The sequence below is a fragment of the Heterodontus francisci genome, chromosome 14 (genome assembly GCF_036365525.1).
Source record: "Heterodontus francisci isolate sHetFra1 chromosome 14, sHetFra1.hap1, whole genome shotgun sequence".
Lineage (NCBI taxonomy): Eukaryota > Metazoa > Chordata > Chondrichthyes > Heterodontiformes > Heterodontidae > Heterodontus > Heterodontus francisci.
In genome coordinates this window covers 106681818-106688238 of record NC_090384.1, presented here as the reverse complement: position 1 = coordinate 106688238, position 6421 = coordinate 106681818, and the positions used below count along the sequence as shown (strand labels likewise).

The 6421-nt window shown below is 53.3% G+C and overlaps 1 long non-coding RNA gene across 3 annotated transcripts; it reads right to left on the bottom strand.

The window, feature by feature from the left end:
• Positions 1-621: 621 nt before the first annotated feature.
• On the bottom strand, positions 622-5014 carry LOC137377207 (uncharacterized). 3 transcript variants are annotated; one of them, XR_010976377.1, is made up of 3 exons: positions 4994-5014; positions 1416-1530; positions 622-687 (listed from the first exon to the last, which is right to left on the bottom strand). It is a non-coding gene; the product is annotated as an uncharacterized lncRNA (long non-coding RNA). The 3 variants fall into 3 exon arrangements; XR_010976375.1 differs by having other exon boundaries at positions 4973-4994; XR_010976376.1 differs by lacking the exon at positions 4994-5014 and adding an exon at positions 4606-4627.
• Between the last annotated feature and the right edge of the window lie 1407 nt (positions 5015-6421).

The following is a 6421-nucleotide window of genomic DNA, read 5'->3' as shown; positions in this document are numbered from 1 at the left end:
CTCAGAGAGGGCATAAGGGGAGATATGAATGAAACTTCAATCTACAAGTTCAGGGCCAGGGCAGGGGAAGCCTTCCAGAAAGTTTGGCTCAGTGGGCTAGGGGAAGGGAGGGAAGCAGTTGATGAGATGTTTTCAATCTTAGTTAAGAAAACTCATGAAAGCACACATCGTTGGAAGTGAGGGTGCAGGAGATAGGGGAGAGGGGTTTAAGATGACAGTTTGCACTAAAATCCATACAGGTGACAGCAGGACTCAATAGTTTTCAAGGTGGTCCAGCCAGATGCGATGGTGAATAACTGAACTAGTCACCTGCTATAGCTATCAGGGTTTGAGACGTTTACAATTTGCAGTAGTTGTACTCTACATGTTTCCACAAACACTGGCCATTAACTATGACAATTTTCCACGGCATCTAATTTGTTACATATTAGTTTTATATCCTTAAACAGGAAAGAAAACCAAACTTATCACAACTATTTCTTCGTATTAAATGTGCTGCAACTATTGAAAAAAGCCAGGTTAACTACGTCACAAGAAAATACCAGTCTTTAGTCTCAGATTAGTAAGCCCGAAGATTTCAGATCTGAATCTGAATAGCCCTTTTTCAGAATTGATAGTTACCTGTTGCTGGCAGTCTTGGGATAGTGCTGAGGCGCACCCCTACCTCCTCCTCCGCCCGAAGAAGCACTAGAAAGATGAAAAAATATTTTTCAGCTTAGAGACAGCCAACATCCACTGCATTAGCTTAACTACTGCTACTTGTGCTCAGACACCTCATACTTTGGCAGCCCATGAATATCACTGGTATAGAATGTTCAATGTAATTCTAGTCATCAATACCAGTTCCCGCAATAGAGTAAATCTGTCCTTTGTTAAAAGGGGCATTCATCTGCTCAAAACTGGGACTAGCTAACGGCAAGCACCATAACTGCCAGTAAGTAATCCAGAGCTCAACCATGGCCTTGTGTCATGAAGCCTTAAATATCTATTTCAAGTATCTGCTTCATACCAGATGCTATTAAGTACCACTGGGCAGGAGGAACCACTTTAGGACTGCTACAGAACTCATGAAGTGACTGAAGATTTGCAGTTTTGAAATGCCTTGTAGACAAAAAGCTGGAAAGAAACCACAACCATCCAGCTTGCAGTATTTTAACAATTTATTCTGGACAGTCAGTAAAAAAAAAAGTCAGCGATTTATGAATCTGGCAATCACCATGAATAGTACAGAACAGAGTATGCATAATGGTTAATGTGTGAACCCAGGCATTTTCTTGTACCTTGTTTAATCCACCACAAGTCACTTCATAAGACCTAACAATTCTGGATGGCACGGCAATATATTCTTGTAAACACAAAGCACCAGGGCACATTTAAAGAAACATTACGACAGTACAAGGTGAGCATAGAGATACCTGAAACGAGAAGCAACCCCTTCTGCAATCACACTCTCCACTTTGGCGGCTTGTCACAACGAAAAACTTCCAAAAGAAGAATATTAAAAAAGGGAAGGGTGGGGAAATGAGTTACCTAGGAGAGAAAATAACACAATCACCATCACCCTCCAGACCTGTTTATTACCACATCCTCCCCAATTTAGGTGCAAAAGACGAATCATTGAGTCACACTCCACCCATCGGATTACACAAAAGAACACATTGCACAAAAGGAAAAAAATGGCTCCACTGCCCAGCACCGGGTAAATGCAGGGAAATATGGCTCCTCTTTGATTGACTCACCGTGACGCAGGGCAATTAAAGCAAGATTATTTCTCAATCAGTAGATGGGGGTGGGAGGAGCCAAAAAATAAAGAGAACCAGGATTTGGGGCAGTAAGATGACATATAACAGAACCAGGAATTGGAGTGAGGGAACAGAATAGAAGACAACAGACAAAGAGAACCAGGAATCAAGACAAAGAGAAACTGGGTCAGAGGCACAGAGAAGAAAAATCGAGAACAAGGAACACAGCCTATCACCCACAAACAGGAGAGGGGGAAGAGGGGAAAGGAAAAATAAACAATTAGAATCAGGAACTGCAGGAGGTAGGGGACAGGGTGAAAGAGAGAAACTGATAGAGGAAACAATAAGGAGCCAGGAACCAGCTTGCCACAGGCTGCTCAGGGGGCTCACCATAAAGACAACCTGGAACAAACAAAAGGAGCCCCACAAAAATCAAGAAACTAGATGAGCATTCCCCCAACACAACGAACCAGGAACCAGCTTGGTGGGAGGGGGGGGGGAAAGAGAGGAGATGGGGGGGGGAAAGAGAGGAGATGGGGGGGAAAGAGAGGAGATGGGGGGGGAAAGAGAGGAGATGGGGGGGGAAAGAGAGGAGATGGGGGGGGAAAGAGAGGAGATGGGGGGGGAAAGAGAGGAGATGGGGGGGGGAAAGAGAGGAGATGGGGGGGGGGGAAAGAGAGGAGATGGGGGGGGGAAAGAGAGGAGATGGGGGGGGGGAAAGAGAGGAGATGGGGGGGGGGAAAGAGAGGAGATGGGGGGGGGAAAGAGAGGAGATGGGGGGGGGAAAGAGAGGAGATGGGGGGGGGGAAAGAGAGGAGATGGGGGGGGGAAGAGAGGAGATGGGGGGGGGGAAAGAGAGGAGATGGGGGGGGGGAAAGAGAGGAGATGGGGGGGGGGGAAAAGAGGGAGATGGGGGGGGGGAAAGAGAGGAGATGGGGGGGGGGAAAGAGAGGAGATGGGGGGGGGAAAGAGAGGAGATGGGGGGGGGGAAAGAGAGGAGATGGGGGGGGGGAAAGAGAGGAGATGGGGGGGGGAAGAGAGAGAGATGGGGGGGGGGAAAGAGAGGAGATGGGGGGGGGGGAAAGAGAGGAGATGGGGGGGGGAAAGAGAGGAGATGGGGGGGGGAAAGAGAGGAGATGGGGGGGGGGAAAGAGAGGAGATGGGGGGGGGGAAAGAGAGGAGATGGGGGGGGGGGAAAGAGAGGAGATGGGGGGGGGGAAAGAGAGGAGATGGGGGGGGGGAAAGAGAGGAGATGGGGGGGGGGGGAAAGAGAGGAGATGGGGGGGGGGAAAGAGAGGAGATGGGGGGGGTGGGAAAGAGAGGAGATGGGGGGGGGAAAGAGAGGAGATGGGGGGGGGAAAGAGAGGAGATGGGGGGGGGGAAAGAGAGGAGATGGGGGGGGGGAAAGAGAGGAGATGGGGGGGGGGAAAGAGAGGAGATGGGGGGGGGGAAAGAGAGGAGATGGGGGGGGGGAAGAGAGGAGATGGGGGGGGGAAAGAGAGGAGATGGGGGGGGGGAAAGAGAGGAGATGGGGGGGGGGGAAGAGAAGGAGATGGGGGGGGGGGAAAGAGAGGAGATGGGGGGGGGGAAAGAGAGGAGAGGGGGGGGGGGGAAAGAGAGGGTGGGGGGGGGGGGGGGGAAAGAGAGGAGATGGGGGGGGGGGGGAAAGAGAGGAGATGGGGGGGGAAAGAGAGGAGATGGGGGGGGGAGAGAAAGAGAGGAGATGGGGGGGGGGAGAAAAGAGAGGAGATGGGGGGGGGGGAGAAAAGAGAGGAGATGGGGGGGGGGAGAAAAGGAGGAGATGGGGGGGGGGGGAGAAAAGAGAGGAGATGGGGGGGGGGGGAGAAAGAGAGGAGATGGGGGGGGGGGGGGGAGAAAGGAGAGGAGATGGGGGGGGGGGGGGGGAGAAAAGAGAGGAGATGGGGGGGGGGGGAGAAAAGAGAGGGAGATGGGGGGGGGGGAGAAAAGAGAGGAAGATGGGGGGGGGAGAAAAGAGAGGAGATGGGGGGGGAGAAAAGAGAGGAGATGGGGGGGGGGAGAAAAGAGAGGAGATGGGGGGGGGGGAGAAAAGAGAGGAGATGGGGGGGGGGGGAGAAAAGAGAGGAGATGGGGGGGGGGGGAGAAAAGAGAGGAGATGGGGGGGGGGGGAGAAAAGAGAGGAGATGGGGGTGGGGGGGAGAAAAGAGAGGAGATGGGGGGGGGGGGGGGAGAAAGAGAGGAGATGGGGGGGGGGGGGAGAAAAGAGAGGAGATGGGGGGGGGGGGGAGAAAAGAGAGGAGATGGGGGGGGGGGGGAGAAAAGAGAGGAGATGGGGGGGGGGGGGAGAAAAGAGAGGAGATGGGGGGGGGGGGGGAGAAAAGAGAGGAGAGATGGGGGGGGGGGGAGAAAAGAGAGGAGATGGGGGGGGGGGAGAAAAGAGAGGAGATGGGGGGGGGGGGAGAAAAGAGAGGAGATGGGGGGGGGGGGGAGAAAAGAGAGGAGATGGGGGGGGGGGGGAAAGAGAGGAGAAGAGGAAAATACAAGAGAACACTGGTGGAAGGGTGGGTCACAACTACAAAACAGGTTGCGGTAGAGGGTAGAGATTCAGTAGCCGGCTTTGTCTTTTAAAGCACAAAAGGTGGGGGAGGGGAATAAGAGTTAAGGAATCAGTTCCTTCACGATAGAAATGCTTCCAAACAGCCACGACCACGATGTGGTCTACGCTCCTCCGGCCTCCCAGGGAGGGGGGAGGGAAATAAAAAGTCTCCAACTCGGTAGGGAAGAACAGAGAGAGAGACACACACACACAGAGCCCATCACGCACGTAGTAGAATTATCCACAAGAGCTGAACAAACCCCCTCAAACAGTAAACCACAAGATTACTTCAAAAAACAAGCTACGCGGGAAAGCTCGACAACCGGCGATATTTCACTCGAAGCCTCGACCGCCGCCATTTTGTGAGGAGCCGCTGAGCCAAGACACAAAATGCGGCGCTTCTCTCTCCCTCTTCCCCCCCGGGCCGGGCCTTGCCCCACCTCACCTCACGGTCGCGCTGCCCCGTCAGTCCGCGCCGATCTCACTGCTTCCCAAATTAAGAAAAAAAATTAAAATGAAAACAATCATTAAATTATAGATTTTTAAAAAGCCGATTCTCAGAGATGGCAGCGCGTAGCGGAAGCCCTGAGTCGCCGGGACAAAGAGACGGAGCTCCGCCACCGCTGCCGCCAGTTAGCCGACTGGATTCTCTTACCCACAAGGCACCGCGCCTCACCGTGCAGCCGAACTCTATTTCCGGCCCCGAGCCCCCTTTCTGTTTTCTGGTTGATTTTTCCCCCTTCCCCCCCCCCCAAGGCTCGCGCGCGTTTGGCCACAACCAAACTTGAATCTAGCGTCACGCTGATTGGCAGCGGGCTCGCACCAGTTACGCTGGCCCGTTGTGTGATACCGGCCCGCCCCCTTGACCAATCAGACTAAGCAGGCGGGACCGGGCCGCACTCGCCCGCTGATTGGCCGGCGACTTCAATGCAGCCGCACTGCGGATTGAGGCGGTTTGGCCACGCCCCCCCCAGTCGCGGCTCCCCCTCCCCCAACCCTCAGGAGGCACCGCCCCTCGGGAAGACGCGCCCCCTCTGCTTCTCCCCTCTCCCATGCGCTGTAGACCCCGCCCCTTTCTCCCCAGCCCCGCGGGGCCCCGCCCCTTTCCAATTCCCCGCCCCCCCCCCGGGTACTTCCGGCCTCTGATTGGCGGCTACTGTTCACCCTCGGATACGAACGTCTGTCATTGGTGCCAAGGGACCGTCCCCTAAATATCCTGGCAGTACACAAGCGAACACTTGTGTTCTGACCCCATCCCACCAAAAATGAGTTATTAACTTTCAGTCATGAACTTGAATTCTGCTCCTCTGTATATAATGAGAGAGCCTCGTGAAAGACTCGGGCCAGGTGGATGAGGGTAAAGCAGTGGATGTGGTGTATATGGATTTCAGGAAGGTGTTTGATAAGGTTCCCCACGGTAGGCTGTTGCAGAAAATACGGAAGTATGGGGTTGAAGGTGATTTAGAGCTTTGGATCAGAAATTGGCTAGCTGAAAGAAGACAGAGGGTGGTGGTTGATGGCAAATGTTCATCCTGGAGTTTAGTTACTAGTGGTGTACCGCAAGGATCTGTTTTGGGGCCACTGCTGTTTGTCATTTTTATAAATGACCTGGAAGAGGGTGTGGAAGGGTGGGTTAGTAAATTTGCGGATGACACGAAGGTCGCTGGAGTTGTGGATAGTGCCGAAGGATGTTGTAGGGTTCAGAGGGACATAGATAGGCTGCAGAGCTGGGCTGAGAGATGGCAAATGGAGTTTAATGTGGAAAAGTGCGAGGTGATTCACTTTGGAAGGAGTAACAGGAATGCAGAGTACTGGGCTAATGGGAAGTTTCTTGGTAGTGTAGATGAGCAGAGAGATCTTGGTAAAAGCAAAATACTGCGGATGCTGGAAATCTGAAACAAACACAAGAAATGCTGGACTCACTCAGCAGGTCTGGCAGCATCTGTGGAAAGAGAAGCAGAGTTAACGTTTCGGGTCAGTGACCCTTCTTCGGAAAGGTCCGAGGTCCGAAGAAGGGTCACTGACCCGAAACGTTAACTCTGCTTCTCTTTCCACAGATGCTGCCAGACCTGCTGAGTGAGTCCAGCATTTCTTGTGTTTGTTA